The sequence below is a fragment of the Macaca nemestrina genome, chromosome 16 (assembly GCF_043159975.1).
Source record: "Macaca nemestrina isolate mMacNem1 chromosome 16, mMacNem.hap1, whole genome shotgun sequence".
In the NCBI taxonomy this organism is placed as follows: Eukaryota; Metazoa; Chordata; class Mammalia; order Primates; family Cercopithecidae; genus Macaca; species Macaca nemestrina.
Window position 1 is genome coordinate 75245283 of NC_092140.1, and position 20083 is coordinate 75265365.

The 20083-nt window shown below is 37.2% G+C and overlaps 1 protein-coding gene and 1 long non-coding RNA gene across 8 annotated transcripts in view; one reads left to right on the forward strand and one right to left on the reverse strand.

Moving 5' to 3' along the window:
- LOC105490744 (WD repeat and FYVE domain containing 2) overlaps positions 1–20083 on the reverse strand; it is a 202629-nt gene that overhangs the window by 65780 nt on the left and 116766 nt on the right. The window lies entirely within an intron of this gene.
- The window catches only part of LOC139359186 (uncharacterized), a 48200-nt gene continuing 37396 nt past the window's right edge, over positions 9280–20083 (forward strand). Inside the window, exons 1-3 of the long non-coding RNA XR_011615038.1 lie at positions 9280–9653; positions 14639–14706; positions 16027–16311. This is a non-coding gene — a long non-coding RNA (uncharacterized lncRNA). The remainder of the gene's footprint in view (positions 9654–14638; positions 14707–16026; positions 16312–20083) is intronic.

Sequence of the window (20083 nt, forward strand, 5' to 3'; positions counted from 1 at the left end):
TTTTCTTTGGATGGTTTTCTAGAAATGAAATTATTGACACAAAGGAAAAACATTTCTAAAGCTCTGAATATTACCAATATTTTTTCTAAATAGTTTGTGCCAATTTATGTCCTTTCCATTAGTGTTCTAAAGTGCCTACTTTATTTAATTCTAGCTGATATGTATATTCTAAAACTACTACAACTTAGATAAAAATAGAATTAAAAAAATTTTAACACCTCAAAATGTTTACTGGCCCTTAGTATTTCCTCTTTCATTACTTTTCTATCTACAGGATTTTATTGTTTTTCTTATCTATTTGCATACGCCTGTCATGGACTGAGGATATTTTCCCTTTTCTGTCATACTCCACGTAACTATTTGTTGCTTTTAAAAAAAACTGTATTTAAGTAGATTCTCTTAATGCTGGGAAGTTCTGCATTTTATGTAGTTAAATATAATAATATTTTCATTTATGACTTCTATTCTTTTAAGCGTACAACATTCTTCTTGATAGATTGTTTATAAATGTCTAGTCAACTGACTTCTTTTTCTTTTTTAAGGCTTTACTTACATGTAATGCTGCTTCATGCTCCGGGAATTAATTTTGGTATAAGACAAGAGGTGAGAATTAAAATCGATCTTTTTCTTAAAAGCAAACCAGCTGCTCCAGCACCATTTGTTTAGTAACTTTTCCCATCCACACTGCCTTGTGGGCTTTACCATCTTTTATTTGCTTTCATTGAATTGAGTCTGTTTGGGAGTTCTCTAACCCTGTTTTATTCCTTTGCCAGAACCAAAATGATTTAATTACAGTAGATACAACTTATATGTTAATATAAAGGCTATGTGTCTCCTAATTTCTTAAAGAAAAATGTAGCTAGATGAACATAAATAATCTTTTTAATAGCAAAAAAGAAAAATCACATTAACAATTTTGATTGGAATTGAATTAAACCTTTAAATTCAGGAAGATTTGAGATTTAAAGGTCTTCTTTTATGTATAGTAATCAATTTTTATAATTTTCTTCAACTGTTATACATATTTTTTGAAATTATTTCTATATTTATGTGATAGTAACTTCTGTGAATGGGATCATTTTTCCATTACTTGGTAAACTCTGAATTTAACAACAACAACAAAAAAGGTAGATCGACAGGTGCTAACTTTGGACCAAAACTGAAAAACAGTGATTTCACAGCTCCCGGGAGGCTCACTACCAATCCATTTGAAATCTTGATATGTGGTAGTCAGAGTGAGTTGAACAATCTTGGATAGGGTGCCTGGCTACATGGGACACTTACATTCCTAACTCCCAAGATTTAGAAGGAAAGGAAGAAGAGTTCTTTGATGTTTTAGAACAAACTACAGAAAGAGAAGAAAAGATAAAAAGACTATTTAAGAAGACTAAGCTGCAACATTATTCGTAGCCAATGCTTTGGGCTGGGGGTGAAAAAAAGAATAAAAATGGAGAAAACTAATAATATAAGCTTGTTTGTACATTTGTCAATGCCTTTTCCACTCCTCTTTGTCTCTCTAAATTCCTATGAAAACCAAGCCTGGCAGAATAAGTCAATTGGATGGTAATATTACTGTATTTGGGCAACACTGTATTTTTTTTAAAAGGTTCTAGCATGCCCTGTTGTTAAAGAATGTACAAGGCAAGGCCCATGCCTGTGTACACACATGCCATTCACAACACTCTTGTGGCGTTTTTCTCAAGAACAGTCCTTATTTTCTATTGGGTTATAAAAATACACCTGCCAAACAGATACCATGTCTCTTGTTTGATAACAGAGGTCACCTTATCTGAATCAAGTTGTTATTCAGCTTTCTGTCAGTCTAAGTAAGAGGCCAAGAGGCAGGACTTTAGTTTTTTCTTTAAATGAAAGGTACAATTTTGTTTTCTGGTCATCCTTTGGTTCTTCCTGCACATCACAAGTTGTCAGTGATGTCTTGAATCTTTCTGTGAAAAGCAGGAAGAAATGGAAAGGAGGCTACGGGGTCTATAAGTGCTGCGGCTTCTGGTTCCATCCACAGAAGTGGGCATGGCAGGGCACAGTAAGGCCTAGGTGCAATGCTATGGTTTAAATGTTTGTGTCCCTCCCAAAATTCATGTGTTGAAACTTAACTGCCAATATGATATTATTGAGAGGTGCAACTTTTAAGAGGTTATTAAATAGGATTAGGGACCTTACTTTAAAATTTCAAGGGAACATTCACCCCTTTTGTCCCTTCCATCAATTCTGCCGTGTGAGGACAGTGTTCGCCCCCTCCAGAGCACACAGCCTTCAAGTGCTATCTTGGAAGCAGAGCCCGGGCCCTTAACAGACAGCAAAGTTGCCAGTGCCTTGATCTTAGAATTCCCAGCCTCCAGAACAGTGAGAAATAAATTTATGTTGTCTACAAATTACTCAGCTTTAGTTGTTTTATTATAGCAGAAGGAACAGACTAAGACATGCAGGAAGAAATTTAAAGTATCTGTACCCCACACAAAGATACTTTCAATTTCATGTACTTGTTAAGGCAGCAGCCCCTACCCTGGGCCAAGTACTTTTACTGGTCAGTTTTTATTCCCCCTCCCCACCCCGCCACCACCCTTGTGTCTCCTTCTTTTTAAAAGTAATGTTCAGCCATTGCAAAATATAAAAACTTTTAAACAGGTGGACATAGTGGCTCACGGCTGTAATCCCAGCACTTTGGGAGGCTGAGGCTTGATGACTTGAGTTCAAGGTCAGCTTAGGCAACACAGTGAGACCTCTGTTTCTTAAAAAAAATAAAAAATAAAAAATAAAGAACTTCTGAACAGCAAAAAATTTAATTAGAAAGCAATAAGCTTGGTTCTTTTGCTGTTACCATGGTCACCCTGACTTTTCACGCTGTATCTTCACTGGTAAAGGAATACTATACAGTTCTAAGCACTGCCCACCTGCTCACCTATTAAGTACATTTCAGTGAAATAGATCCTCAAGAATTACAATAATAGAACCATAGTACCTTACACATTTAAAAAAATTCAATTGTGAGTTTCCTTATTTGAAACTTTGCCAATGATCTCTCATTTCTTAAAATATAACACTACTTTAGGAATAGAAATATCTAAAATTCAATTATTTGCTACTGATTCTTTGTCATGTTTGTTGCACATCAGGGATAAAAATTGATGTAATGCTTGATAGATCCGATTTTTTGAAGAAAACTAAATGGTAGGTACATTTCCCAGGTAGATTTTTCTCTCCTTCCAGAAAAATACACTTCAAACCATCCAGGGAGGTCATCTAAGAAATAAACAGGAATTCTTAACTTGGCCCAAATGTGATAAAAAATGAAGGAAAGAATAATGTCATTGGTTTAACTACCCAGCAGAAGTGTCATACGAAATTACATGGCTTTGAAGTAATATTATTTGTGTGCCTATGTAAAGCCGTTACTGAAGAGAAGAGATATATACATAAAAATTTTCATGAACACAGAGGTACTATGTTTCTGGTTGAGGATAAAGGTGTTTTCTTTCTACATCTGCCTCCATAAAAGAGAAGTTGGTTTAAAGGCGAAATCTAGTTGGGAAGCCTGATATTAGTAAACTTCTCATTTGCATTTCCATATAAAATTTATTTCTATATCTGCTTTAGACATGCCCAGGATAAAAAAAAGAAATGCCCAGGATATTGTCCAATATATTTAGTGTCTCGATTATTAATTGAAATGAGGGTGACTGATTTTTTTTTTTACTGTGGTAAAAAACCTGTAACATTAAAAATGATCTTAATCATTTTTAAGTGGATACTTTAGATATGTTAAGTATATTCACATTGTTGTACAACCAAATTCCGCTACTTTTTCATTTTGCAGAACAAACTCTATATCCATTAAACACTAATTCTTCTTCTTCTCTACCCCCAGTCTGTGGTAATCACCTTTCTATTCTTTCTATTTCTATAATTTTAACTACTTTTGATACTTCATATGAGTGAAATTAGAGAGTATTTGTCCTTTTCTGACTGGCTTATTTCACTTAGTATAATGTCCTTGAGGTTCATCACTTTATAGTATGTGACAGGATTTCCTATTTTTTAAAGGCTGCATAATATCCCATTGTATGTATATACCACATTTTTATTTCTCCATTCATCTGCTGATAGACACTTGGGTTGTTTTAACCTCTTGGCTATTGTGAATAATGCTGCAAGAAACATGAGTGTGCAAACATCTCTTGAAAATCTTGCTTTCAATTCTTTGTGGTACATACCCAAAAGTGGGTTTGCTAGAATATGGTAATTTTGTTTGTTTGTTTGTTTGTTTGTTTTTGAGATGAAGTTTAGCTCTTGTTGCCCAGGGTGGAATGCAATGGCACAATCTCGGCTCCCTGCAACCTCTGCCTCCCAGGGTCAAGCGATTCTCCTACCTCAGCCACCTGAGTAGATGGGATTACAGGCATTTGCCACCGTACCCAGCTAAGTAATTCTATTTTTAACATTTCAAAAAATCTCTATGCATAAGACAGTGATTAATTTAACTTCAGTATTAGAAAAGTATTACTACCTTTAAAACTGCCTTTTTAAAAATTATATAGCTTCAAGATTAACAGTCTCCTTTTTGCCTCGACTACCAAGAAGTTCAGAATGAAAACCAAGTCTTAATCATAAAAACTGTGCTGGTCCTTATAATCTCCATACTTGTGTTATTGTAGGTTTTACTTGGCTCCATTGGTTGCAAGGACCTCAGACGGCTAGAAAAGAGGATTTACTGTAAAAAGACAGAAAGTATAATGGGAAAGGTACTGGCCAATGAAGCTGTACTAGTTATCCTCTGTATCTCGCAGGCTCAGGGCCTCTCCCTGGTATCTCTGCTTTTTTCTGTAAGTGCAATAATCTGTTCATATTATCCCTTCTCAACCAACTGTTCTCTTCTGATAAGTCAGTTTCTGTTCTTTCATAACTGGAGTTTGCACATGGCCATCACAAAGCACAGAGGATTTTTAGGGTACTTAAGACTACTCTGTACAATACTACAATGGTAGACACAAGTCATTACACAGTTGTCCAAATCCATAGGATGTACATCACCAAGAGTGAATCGTACTTGTAACCTATTGACTGTGTGTGATAATGAGGCATTAATGATGTAAGTTCATCAGTTATAACAAACATATCACTCTGGTAGGGGATGTTGATGATGAGGAAGGCTATGCATGTGTGTGGAAGGGGGTGTGTGGGAAGTCTCTGAACCTTCTTCTCAATTTGCTGTGAACCTAAAACTGCTCTAAAAAAAAAAACCCTAAAAAAAAAACCCCATTAACTGTCAAATCCCATAAGAATGGCTCTACGAAAGACCCTCTAAGATACTTAATGCCTCTTACTTATGGCTATCTCCACACTTAAACAACCAGTGGCCTAGAACTTGTACCCTTTGGTTGTCTGTTTGTTTAAATAAGCAGTTCTCAAACTTCTGGGTCTTAGGTTCCCTTTACTCTTAAAAACAACCTACTAAGGGGTCTGATGAGCTTTTATTTATGTGGGTGGTACTGATTAAAATATATCATGTTCTAAATTAAAATGGAAAAAATTTTTAAATATTAATTCATTAAAATAACAATGGCAAATGTATTACATGTTACTATAAATAACAATCTATAAAAAATAACTATTTTTTACAAAACAAAAAATTTAGTAACAAGAGTGGCACTGGTTTCCATTTTAGCAAATCTCATTAATGTGTAGCTTAACTGAAGACAGATTCCCATCCTGCTTCTGCATACAGTTTGGACATTTCTTAGAAAATGAGAGTGAAAAGGGGAAATAATAGTATTATTATGAAAATAGCTTTCATCTCACATATCACAGTTTGAAAACTACAGGTTTCAGTGACTGACTTGATGTTAGGCTTTGCTTAATCTTCATTTCAGATTCTGCAAATGTGCCTACGGAGTTCAAAGATTATTCTTGTTTGTTTATAATTATGAAAAGAGGTTTCGCTGGCTACCAAACAATGGGACATTGTTTCACCCAGGAACCCAGAGAGTAAGTGCCTTTTTCCCCTCTGGTCAAATGCCTATGAGCCTAATCTTTTCTGACCACATGTATTTTAAAAAGTCGGGGGAAGGGATGCTTCAAATGCAAATCCCCCACCCAGGCTCCGAACTCCATAAGGAAATCCCATGTCATATTTCTAAGACAGGCATATGCCACACTACATGGAAGCATCAGAAACAAGAAAACTAAAGATAACTGGGGTTTGTGCAACCACAGCAGCTGCTTGCCTCTCCAGATTCCAAATATCACCTACAAAGAGACAAACTCAGGTTTACAAATTCTTCCTATAAATTCTTCCTCAAATTCAGGTTTACACATATAAAACACAAAACAAAGCAATTTCAAGGTTTCTCCACATATGAACTGTTTAATTGTCTGGCTGCTGCCCCTCTAGTCTGCCTGGATGCTTCATGGTTTACCTGTCATCATCTTTTCTCACCGATGGTAACATGTTTTTGTGCCCTCCCACCCCCAGTCCCCCAACACTGACTACAAGTAAGCAGATGCAGTTGGCTTCTCAATAATATCCCTCCCAAGAGGATGGAAGGGAGAAGGTAAAAGAGAAAAGACACACAGGTTTGGATGTAACCACTTTCAAGACCGCCTCTGGCCAATTTCACAATCTTAAGGACAGATGCTCTTGGAAGCTATTCAGTGAATGGGGTATATCCTGCTTATGGCCAAACTCTGAAGCCAGGCACTGATGTATCACACAAAGGAAGCTACTAGCTAAAGAATTCTGTGCCTCCCTTCAGTGAAAGAGGGTATTGGATATTTTGAATAACATTTATACACAATAAAAATTATGCTGTAATATTAAACAGCAAATGATATGAAATCAGTTTAGTCTAGTTGCTGATATTTATTTTTAAAAAGAAAAAACAGCTCAAAACTTTTGAGAAAATTATTCTGAACCAAAAGGTTGCCTGCTGAAATTGAAAACTGCTTACACCTAACATCATAATATTTAGCCTAATGGTTAAGAGGCTGATAATTACTGTTTCTCTACTCAGGAAAGCTGCTGGTGAAAGAAGTCTGGATCTTTGGTTGTTAAGTTTTGGATTTTGTGGGGTTTCAGAGTTTGTAAGGGGTCTTAGAGATTACCTAGCACGATGACTCATTTTTTAGATAAGGAAACGAAAGTCTAGAGATACTAAGGAGAAAGTCTAAAGATACTAAGGAAAAAGTCTCAGGGTCAGAGGCTTACCTGGTTGCAGGTTGCATAGCCCACACTTAAAATGTGGGTCTGTCTCTTGATTTTTTATCCACTGATCCTTTGACTCACACAAACCTCAAAGAGCCCCCTCAAAATGACATTAAAACTCAGGAGAGTATTTCATTGAATCTCTATGAGCAAAGAAAAAAATTACAGTGCAAATTCTGAAGTCACTACACTCTTTAGAAAATCCAGGCGACAATGCATTATAACAAACACAAAAGAAAAATAAGCAGAAAGCACCACACACCACTAATGCCTCCATCATGAGCCCTGTTACCCAAGTCTGACACCTGGAAGCAGGACCAAATGGTTGGCCAAGGACACCGGCTAATCAGAACAGATGCTAGCTGCAGACAGCAGCAACTGTGTACCGACTGAACACAAGCTTGGTTGGGAGTTATTTTTGCCAACTACCCCTTCTCCCCACTCAATTTCTCCTACACATTTAGTCATCAGATCCTTACATCCTTCTTGAATCCAAGCCCCTTCCAATGCATTTCCAAGTAAACTTTTATCTTTGACAATGACCTGCACATCCCCATTTCCTAGCCTTTGATCTAGTGTCTCATTTCCTCAATCTTCATCATTTTTCAAACCTATCCTTCTGAATGGTCTGCTTTCATATAATCACCTCAGGCAGGATGGAGCTTTCTGTTCTGAATTTCAAGAGACTCTGTAGCTCTTTTAGACTATAGATCACAATCTGCATTAAATGAAAACTATCAATGATCAGATGATTTGATCTTTCTTTATAGAGTTTAAGGAATGGAGTTCTGGTTTTCCTAACATGTCTCCCCAACGTGTCCAGCATTGTTCTTAATATACAATATATAAGAGATATTCAATAAATATTAAAAATAAAGAAATAATACTCCTTGTTTTTTTTTTTTTTTTTAAATCAAGTCAGGATTTTCGTTGTACTACTACTATAGACACTCCCACTGTGGGGCTTGTGTACTGACTGTTACTCTACCTGAAACACTCTTCCCAAGACAAATGATGGACTCAGTCCTCCACCCTTCAAGGCTTCTGGCTCAGATGCTATCTTCTTAATGAAGCCTAACCTACTGGCATCTATTCCCTCTACCTTACGCTCACATTCCCAATCCCCCTTACTCTGTTCTATTTTTCCCCATAGCATGTATCACTTCTATGACCTTCTAACATATATAAATTATAATGTTATTTATACAGCAATTACTAAATGCAACATAAACAAGAGGAAGGGTTTTTCAGTAGGGGAAAGTATATTTTGATGTATCTCAAGTACCTAGAACACTGCCTGGCACATAGTAGGTGTCCAATACGTATTTTAAAAATTGAATAAAAGTGTTATGTTAAGTGTTATATTAATTTACATAGTAGCTCTCTATTAACATACTTTTAAAATATATGAAAATATTAATACATAATATACTATAAAAATAATTTAGTATAATTTTTTCAGTGATGGTTATATATATTGTTAGATATATATAAGTGTGACATTGTTGGTGTTTTCATTTAGATAGGCCATCAAAGAAAGATTCCACAGTTTGCTCATCAATAGTAGGCTTGGAAGTAGGAACTAGATTTCTCAATTGGGGGTTCAGTGTTACCCACAGTAACTTTGAATGAAAATATGTGCAATTACCAGACATTCAAATAATAAAAGAAAAAAAAGAGAGCCTAATTACTAACCTATTACTTTTCCTAATCAATACTGAAAAATAGAACAGTACACACTTTTGACTCAAATCTCAGTATATCTCAAATCTCAGAACCAATGCTTTACTTCTTAGATTAATAGAAAACACAATAATGTGTTGCTTTTTCAAGCTGTTTATAACCATGGTCTCCATACTAAAATGTTATAATTATCTCTTTTTCTATATTTAACTTCATATATTTTCAGTCCTGAACATTATTCAAACAAAAATATACATTTGGCAAGTAATGAACACCAAAAGAAAGCCAATATTACATGTAAAACCCAATCTTATTTGTCAAAAATGGCACACACAAGAAACCAGTTTAAAAACGATGAGTTTTTAAACATTATTGTTAAACCTGAGGTGGCAAAGAATTGTGTGAAAAATACTACTCTTTAACTTCAGATAAAATTAACCTTACCTAAAAGTAAATTAAAGTTCACCTACTGCTGAAATGAATATAATTTCTGCCATGAAAACAGTAATTACCACTTTCTGAGGGCTTACTGAGTGCCAAGATCTTTAAGTTACCTCATGTAATTCTCACAGCAATCCCATGAGGCACAGATCACCCTCAATCAACAATGAGTAAACTGAGGAGTATGTGAAGTTAACCAACTTGTTCACGATTATCAAGCTAGAAGATGGAAGAGCTGGAACACAGATACAGACCTTTATGGGAGCAAAGTTCGTACCTCAACCACCACCACATCTGCCCTTGCTATATGAAGGTAAGGAATGTTAACAATCATTTCTCCCACAAACTCTGAGAAAGCTCTACCTGATAAAGGGAGGGAAGAGAATAAAACAATTGCTTCCCTATCAGAGTGCTGGGAAGAAAGGGCTTCTGATCTAAATAACTAGATCATCAGAATGAAGGTGAAAGGAGAACAAACTTCTGGATGGAAACACAAAGGAAACTGGTTTGGCTTTTATTCATTCAAAAAATACTGCCATTCCAATTTGCGCAGGGCTCTCTACTGGGTATTGGAAATGCCAATGCATATGTTTCCTGCCTCCAAGTTGCTCTGGCTACTGGAGATAAAGAAAATAAGTGAATTAAGTGTTATTTACTAGACATGTTTAGGGACTACATTGATCCTTGAAACACGGATTTGAACTGCACAGATCTACTTATACATGGATTTTCTTCCACCTCTGCCACCCCTGAGACCAACCCCTCTTCTTCCTTAGCAGCCTACTCAACGTCAATAGGATGAGGATGAAGGCCTTTATGATGATTCACTTCCATCTAATGAAAACATACTTTTTCTTCCTTATGATTTTCTTAGTCACACTTTCTTTTCTTCAGCTTACTTTATTGTAAGACTAGATTTCTCAATTGGGGGTTTAGTGAATTGAATAAAAGTGTTATTTTAAGTGTTATATTAATTTACATAGTAGCTCTCTATTAATATACTTTTAAAATATATGAAAATATTAATACATAATATACTATAAAATAATTAAGTATAATTTTTTCAGTGATGGTTATATATATTTATATATATGTGTGACATTATTAGTGTTTTCATTTAGATAGGTTATATAATATATTGTATATGTTATATACAATAAATATAACATACAAAGTATGTGTTACTCGACTATTTACCCTATCAGTAAGGCTTCCAGTCAACAGTAGGCTATTAGTAGTTAAGTTTTTGGGCAATCAAAAGTTATACTCAAATTCTCACTGGACGGGGAGGTGGGGTCAGTGCCCCTAACCCCCGCATCGTTCAAAGGTCAACTGTATATATATCTTACTTAATACAAAATTATATAAATGAAATGTACATGTAATCTAATGATACATAAATACTAAAGTAGAAATTTGAACTGAGGGCTGTGAGAATTCTTACAAAGAATCTTTCAACCCTGCCCTGTAGTAAGACAGGCTTCTCATAAGAATGGGTTTGGAGCTTAAAGCTAATTCTTGAAGGTAGGAGAGAAGTTCCATAGGGGCAGCAGGAGTTCAGTGAAGGAGAACATCTATTTTTGGTAGAGGACTGCATGTACACAGGCATGGATGTCTGATTCAAAAAGTTTGATGTCTGGTCGGAAAGTTGTGACAGGTGAGATTGACCAAGTGGGGAGAATGACGGGCTTGGAGCTTCATTTTTCTAAAAGTGGTTGAGAGTCTATACACTGGGGAATGTGTATAGAACTTTGGATATCTGATGGCAGAGCAGCTGGAGGAACCTAGAGACAACAGGCAGTTTGACCAATCTAAGGCTTATTGCAACAATCCAAGTAAACCTGCAAGAGATGGAAATTTCAAAAGTACTCTTGGGAATAGACAAAGAAGGCCAGAGTCTGGAGACAGGTCTGAGCTAAGTCAGCAGGCCATGGGCACTGATACCGTAAGGTTAAAGGGAAAATGCGGGTCTTATTTCTGGTTGGGGTTACTCATTGATGTCATTTACTGAAGGAAGAGAGAAAAGCATATTGCGGGGGAAACAGAATTATTTCTATTTAGAATATGCTAAACTGGAATGCAGTCTCGGGCTATGGGCCACAGTCTTGAGAACTGTAGGTATAGGATAATTAAACCACAGATGTAGATCACCAAAAAAAAAAGAGTAAGCAGCAGGAGGGCAGAACCTTCGGGAGCCTCACATCAAAGGCTCTGACTGAGAAAGAAGAACCAACAGAAAAATCTGGAGGTAACTCAGAGTTTACTACACTTAAAAAAAAAACCACACACACACCAAATACTCAACCATGATATAACTCAATCCACTGGAAGGCATCTTTTTGGCTCCTTTCTTTTCCTACCCATAACAATAGCTCTGGGCTGAAGAAGCTACCCTAATGTTTCACTTCTCTCCAATCCAGGAAACAAGCTGGACTTGCATAATTGCTGCAGATGGAAAAGCTCTTCTGTTCTTTGTGCCAATACGGTTAGAAGTCTTTTTGCAACTATGTAATTTGTTCCAATGAGCTTAAGGTCTAATGCTAATGGTTGTCTTCCTATACTAAATGAGTACATATTTATAAAAATGTAAAACATTCACTGGTAACTGAGAGAAGAGCTATTCCTCCACCTGTAATGAGGTGAAGCTGCAGGAAAGTGAGGTGTAAAGCCTGCATTCAAAGCTTAGTACAGGAGGAGCAGTAAATAAACAGGGAAGGGCACACATCTTGGAAAGAAAAACTACTCAGGTTTCCACCAGCCTGGATCACTGTAGCATCCAACTACAGCTAAGCAAAGACACACAAGTCCAGCATTTAACCCCAGCACTAAACCCCAGAGACTAGGACATACCTAATACCACTTCCCTCTCTGCTAATGTAAGCATCAAGGCAGCAAGGGGGAAGGCTTTTGCCAAGACTGCCTGAGATCACACAGTAGGTGGAGCAACACCAGGTAACAGCAGTTCCGCAACCACAGGGGCTATAAAAGAATGACTGCTTCCTTCATGCATTTTGGCTCTTGTGAGTTCTCAAGCTTTACAGCAAAAGAATAAATGTCAGATGGTTCCCTGGAAGATATATTTCATGAGTCTGCTGTTGTCAAGGTACTCTTGAGAGGAATGCCTTCAAAGGTGAGTAACAGTAAAATGCCACACACCAGTCCATCTGGGCTTGAAACCTTGCAATACAAAATGACAGTGACATGGGAACCATGGTTCACCTCTAGTTTGTATAAAAGATGAACTCAAAGTAAAAATCAGCAAAATATTTGTGTATACAGAGAATATTCTCAAATGTGTAGATGGAAATGGTTAAGAAAAGAATTTTGATACCAAAAGAATTTTTAAATCATTGATTTTAAAAGTTGTAGGACCACAGATGGCTCTCTGGACATTGGTCTATAAAATCCAAATTCCTAAAACAATAGAAAGCAATTTAACCCTTAATGGCTTGCAATTTTTCCTTCTTCCATACTCTCAATCCACGAAAATAAGGGAGTCACTTGTGATGACAAATTTGCTCCATCTTCTCCAGTCATCCATTCAGAGCATCTCGAGTACTCTCTACATCTCTCCAAGCCCAACCCGTTTTCTTGAGGATGATGAAGATCAAAATGGCAACAACTTGGGTAGGAAACTCCTTTGCAGAAAAAAGGGTGTCCATATCAGACGACGGTACATGTCTTGCAAATCACTGGTAAATTCCTGTGATGCAACAGCAAAGACTAAAGATGGGGCCAGAAATAAGTTGAATCGTCCTAAGGAATATGCCATGACTAAGACATTTCCTCCCCTTGGAACTGGCCCACTAAATGCTCATGACATAGACTTTAACCAAGGCTTCCTAGTTACTGCAAATGGAGGATGCTGCCACTGATGATGATAATGACACTGACAGGAGCTAATATTTACGGAGCATTTGATACATACAGGGACTGTTCTAAGAGCTTTCCATGTATATATCAGACAGTCCTGATAACAACCCTATAAAATAGGTACAACTATTATTCCCATTTTACAGATAAGGAAACCGAGACACAGAGAGTAAAGCAACTTGCCCAATGTGACACAACTTGAGGGCGGTAGAGGCAGTCTGATACCAGGGCTTGTGCTCTGAACCTCTATATAATATCAAGTCCATAAACTATATTCACTCACTTACTTGATCATTAATTCAGTCTATAAATATTTACAGAGTACTTAGAAATTCATGGACATTGTACTGGGTGCCAGATTGTAACTCAGTCAAGTAAACACAGTCCCTGCCTTGTGGAGTTTATGCTGAATATATGCCATTAATAAAATAATTACATCAGTTATTATTCTAGGAGAGATAGATTATTTAGATATAAGGTTCCTAGGACAAAGGTAAAGTAACTTGGAACATAATACCCTCATCAGTTCCCAGCCATTGCCTTTCTGAAGTGTAGATGTGCTGTGTTGATGTGGCCAAGATAACTTCTGTAGATACTATATAAATTATTTCAATCCACCACTCACTCTACTGAATCTCTTCAGTACCTAACTCAAAATGCAGAGCAATCTGGGTGCTCCTACGGGTATTCACACTACAGAATTAGTCTAAAAGTTGGTTCAAGAAGGCCTTTCAAAATTCACAACTGCAATGGAAGTGCAACAAAATTAATCTCAGGTCAAAAAATGCTCTTGGTATCTGCATTCAAGACTGCTTGACCAAGTTTTTAGATAACATGTAGGTGCTGAGCAAAAGATGACAGGGCTACACGTACAATGACATAACTGAGGGAGAAGGTGAGTGTTTGAGAGATCTTGGATCCACACAAATACCAAGGGCACAGTAAGTCCTACAATACAGCAAGAGTTTTCTTTGATAAAACCACCTTCAGCAAATGATATTAAATGAATAAATAGTAAGCAACCGGAATGTCAACACTCTAAGACTATTTTCCTGCTAAGCATAGCTCCACACCTATAGCATTAAAATCAGCACATATTTTCATATATTATATATGTAATATATATGTTTAAATTCATTGTAACTTAGCACAAGCTCAGAAGAAAATGCCTACTTAACACTGTGTAAAATGAACTCCTCACATTAGGAAGTCCAGTGACTCAGAAGGATAAAATGACTCAGAAATGCTGGTCTTCTATGGTAGAAACCATGGCATAATGACAGAATCACAAGCTAGTGTAAATAACGGCAGGGTTATGTAACAGTTTAAAAGGAGGAGGCCCCATAGATTCCATGCGCACATTTCTCTGGACACAGAGCTTCCTGAAATTTTCTTCAAATTCACCTTCTATGTCTTCTTTATTAGGGTATTATTCATAAATGGTATCACACTAAGAAATCCTGGAAAACAGAAAATTTCAGAAGCTTTCTCCTGTAAGTACAAAACTTGGAATGCATCATGATTGATGAGTGAGAGTCTACTATTACACTGCTGTTTTGAAGCTGATTAAGGTGTACAGTAACTTGCTTGGGTACGGCTGAAGTGCTTTATTCAGAGGCCATTTGTCATTGCCGTAGAACATGACCTTACCATTTGGGTTCAGTTCCCCATAGGCTCATTATAATTCATGGGAATAAACAACTCATCCAAAACTCCTTGTTAGATTAAATGTGAAATTCCCGCCCCCAACCCAACACATATTTTTTAACAGTGGCTGGATGCACAGAATAACACAAGCTCCCTCCTAATTCCCTAGTGAATACCCTAAGGTAATTCCTTGCAGCTGGGCTGTCCTACTTGTATGAAGAAATTGGCCTGGTATAATATAAATAAAATTTGTCTAGGGCTCAGGGAAGTCCTAACTCTGCCACCATTATCCTGACATGGGGCCTATTCAAGATATCACTTAATCTAGAGGAGAGTGGCATTAGCTGCAGAAGATCCTTTCAATTATATTTTCCTATCTCCCACAAGAGGATTTTGAATCATCTTTTTTTTAATATCCTTGGATACTTCTTCCTGAAGACATCATGTCTCACATTGAGAAAACTGTTTCCAAATCAACTGCTCTAACACTGTTAGAGAAACACAGTAGATACAACATTACCAGATGTACTGAGTTAAACAGTATCCTCTCAAAATTCATGTCCACCCAGAACCTCAGAATGTGACCTTATTTGGGAAACAGGGTCTTTGCAGATGTAACTAAGACAGGATCATACTGGATTGGGGGAGACCTAAATCCAATGACTGGTGGCTTTATAAGAAAGTCATGTGGAGCTGGGCACAGTGGTTCACACCTGTAATCCAGCTACTTGGGAGGCTGAGGTGGGAGGATCCCATGAGCGTAGGAATTCAAGACCAGCCCAGGCAACATAGTGAGAAGTGATCTATGAAAAAAGTCAAAACATTAGCCAGGTATGGTGGTGAACATCTGTAGTCTCAGCTACTTGGAAGGCAGAGGCAGGAGGATCACATGAGCCCAGGTCTTTGAGGCTGTAGTGAGCTATGATCATGCTGCAGCACTCCAGCCTGGGCAACAAAGCAAAACCCCCTTCCTAAAACAAACAAATAAACATCCGTGAAATGAGCCAAGCATGGTGGTGCACACTTATAGTCCCATCTACTCCAGAGGCTGAGGTGGGAAGATCACTTGAGTCCAGGAGCTCAAGTCTGCAGTGAGCTATGATTGCACCACTGCTCTTCGGTGTGGGCAACAGAGCGAGACTCCATGTTTTGTTTTGTTTTTAAAGGAGTCCATGTGAAGACATAGAGACACAGAAAGGAAGGCAATGTGAAGATGCAGGCAAGGACTGGAGAGACACATTCACAAGCCAAGCAATGCCAAGGATTACTAGCAAGCACCAGAAGCTAGGAAAAAGCAAGGAAGAATGCTCTACAGCTTTCAGAAGGAGCATGGCCCCCTTGACACCCTGATTTCAGGCTTCCAGGCTCCAGAATCGTGAGAGAAAAACTGCTGTTTGAAGCTACCCAATCTGTGGTACTGTGATGGCAGCCCCAGGAAACTAACATATCAGGTAACCCACAGGAACTAACGGTAATGTATACCGTAAGAGTATAATAATCACAATCACAAGAACTACCAAAACAACAATAAATCCATACACAGTCAATGTCAGTTAGTTTTAGACAATAATCACTATTCTGAATGCTAACCATTTATAGATCAATCTTCTCATCCCAATCAAACTTCCCATAACACATACATGAGATTCATCTTCAGAGAACCGAGATTTTACCATTTTAAGGCCTTTTTCAAAAAATCTTCAATGACCATGCATTTATCTTAGCAAGATATATATATATATATATATATATATATCCACCCTATACTATCCTATAGCAATTATTCAGTAGGGTTGGTGACAATTAGTTTAATGGAAATGCTTTACTTCTGTGTTGACATTTACTCATCAGTCATTTATCCCCTTTAAATATGGTATGAAGTCTTGGAGCGGGATGGGGAGAATCTTCCATGTTACGGATCCACTACCTTTACGTTACATAACGCTTACTACTCATCCTGAATCAAGGCTTTCACGTTATCCCATTAATCCTCTCACCAAATTGGTTTATTTCTCTCCAAACATGTTTGGTCCTTTGGTACCTCCATGGTTTGGGCGTTTTTTTTCCCCCCACTCCATTAATTTTGTCTGAAATACCTTACTTTCCTATCTTTAGCTAATCCAATCCTAGCCAGTCTTCTAAATCCAGTTCATATCCAGGGAGCCGTCCTAGACCATTATCTCCCATTGTCTTCTGACCTCACTGCTTTGCCAACATCACACTCACTGGTGTACCGGTACTTCTGCTATTATGTTTACTCTGTGTTACTTATTTCATGATTTCATTTTTCATAAAAATGAAAAATGTCTCCCTAACTGAAATATAAAGTGTCTGAGACCCAGAAGCCACACTATGTTAGAATTGAGCATAACCTTTTGTACAGAGCTGATATTTAAATATTTGTTAGTTGGCTAGAATACATGTGACATAAAAATGGAAAGTTTAAAGTGCCACTTCAGCATGAATAGCAGTTAGCACAATCTGACTAACCTCTCTCAATATTAAAACAGAAGACATTTCTGAAGAAGGTCAAGACAAATTAAACTATTGGCATAAATTTTTCCCCTACAGAAGGTCATTCTATTTTGAAAAACATTTTGAATGGTAATAATACTGTACAAATAAACTATCTTCAGAATTTAAGCAATTGCTTATTACAATCAGCTATATTAAATAATAATAGCGTTTGTACTTCAGTCAATAAACTAACAAATTATTCATTGAGTTCCCAATTTGTACAAGGAGCCACAATAAGATCTACCAGAGGAGAGATGAATAAAAGACCAGCCAACTCTTCAACACCTAACAGTTTAACGGAAGAGACAGACTTAAACATTGTGTGAAGCAAAGTTAAATACGCAATACAACATAGCTAACCCACTGAGTACCCTGTGTGACTCATTTCAATTGGTAGGGCTCAGGAACCATCTGCCAAAAATAAAAATACAAACAAAAAGATAACATTTGAATGAGGTGGGGAAGATAATTACAACTTTGTAGACCAAGATGGCAAAGCAGGATTCTGGGCTATATGCAGAAAGAGCAAAAGGTATAGGTAGGAAAATTTACTCTCACCCCATATCTTTACCTTCTCTCAGCAGATGACCTTGCCTGCTACCTCCCAGGAAAAAATAAAAAGGCATTCCTCTCCTATATCGCAAAACTGAATGACATTTCTCTCTCCTTTCCTGCTCTCTCAACTGTCCCCATTCTTTCCCACAGCTAACTTTTCCAAACTGTTCAGGACCCTCTTGCTGCTTGTCTCCTGCCAGATCTTGCTCCAGTGCTCACGTTCTCTCTCCTGCTCTTTGTGGCCACATTTTTGAAAGAATGGTCTCTATGTCTTATCTCTACTTCATCTCTAATTCACTATTCAGCTGCCTAAGTTTAACTGTCTCCTATATCTTACACAATGTGTTATTTTTATTCAGTAAAATAAAGTGAAATAATGATGTTACTTTCTGATTTTACACTTTCTTAGTTTTAAAATAAGTTAACCACTATTTCTTCTTAAAATTTATTGGCTATAACCAGGAAACAGAATATATACTCTCTGACTAGGATTTCTCATGTCTAAAAAGTAAATTATTAAAACAGCTGAGACTAAGTATTTTCAGTAAAGAGCCTGTTACTGTATTGATTAATGAGAATTCTGAACCTTAAACATGCTGTTCTCTCAGTGTATCTTTCCCTAAGTCAGAACTCTTTCTAATTCTGTAGATGAGAAGAGGTAGGGTGTGCAATTCATCTTCCTCAACAATACAAAGGAAGTACTTTTAAGGAAATTATTTCATATAAGCCAGGGTCCTCAATCTTTTTCAGAAGATTGGAGTAAGTTAAGGTTTGATATCTCAGCCCTATACTGACATACTTGGAAAGATGGACCCTGACTGATGCTCTGCTTCCCTGGCAGTTTCATTTACTAAAAGAATAATGGCTAAGATGGTTTCTCCTCTTATATACAATAAATAGCTAGAATTCTCCATAACTTACTTTGCTCATCTTTCTTGCCTTCAAAGCCAAATTAATCAGTATCCATTAAGCACCTACACTAACCTCAAAAGTGCAACAAACCACTCCTATGTTAAATAAACCTAAGTTTTTCCATGAACAGTAAGTGTTAACGCAAACTATCCTATAACTGTTGGGCAATGGAGGGATCTCTGTTCATCTTCTCATATTTCCTTTGTAATGAACACTTCAAAAGTCCATTGAAAAATCTAATGATCTGCCTTTATCTTTTAAAAATAAATTTATCTCATACACTCCCCTCCCTTTAAAAACAGCTCTCCTCAAAGTAGACAATTTTGTATCATAAACTTCTATCTACCTAAGAAACAGAGTTTACAGATCTATCAAATGTATTAGATATTACAGAAATTTCATAAATACTTATCACTAGGCTGACTTATATTTAACAATATTGTTAATAGTCCCAGAAAGGGCACCAAGCAAATGTTTTGACTAGAGATCAAATAGAAAACTTCAGGTCCACTAACATTTGTAGGGGCTGGGGCAGGATTACAAATGGAGGCCCACACTCCATGTTTACATATTTAAAAGGTACAAGTCCAGTTGAACTATTAAATAAAATATGGTCTCATCCTCCAGTCTTGACAAATACACCCTCCAACAGCTGGAGGTACAGGTTCAAACTCAAAGTTCTTAGTTTCCTTGAAGTTCCATGCCATATTGTGGTGACACAGGGGGCCAGCCCACCCCTTCTCTTTCCGTTCCCAGTTTTGTCAAGACTTTGAGGGGCCTTGCACTCAAGTGTGGACATCCTGTCTACTGCAAACTGCTACCTCTTTGCCACCTCTCAGGCCTAAGAGCATATTCACTGGTTTTATCTTCCTAAGGACACATTTAGGAAAAATGTCAGTGAAGAGTCTGGAAGCAGGTTCTGAGCAGTTTGGGGCAGGAAATTCCAGGGTCTTGGTAGGGGGAGGATGGAGTGGGAGAGAGGGAGGATGGAATGGGAAGAGGGAGGACTTGGGCTGATCACATATATCCCCCTGAGCCCTCAGATTCTTCACCCTATGGGGAAGTGTGAGCAGAGCAGAGCCTTCTAATTCATAGGTTCTGAAGCAGAGTTTCTCTTCGCCCAGGACTAAAGGCAACACTGGATAATTTACCAAATGGAGAATTTACCAAATCAGTCTTGTTATTAGTTAATATACTAGTTGAAATTTAATATGTAGAAAGATTAAGTAGGTAAATAAA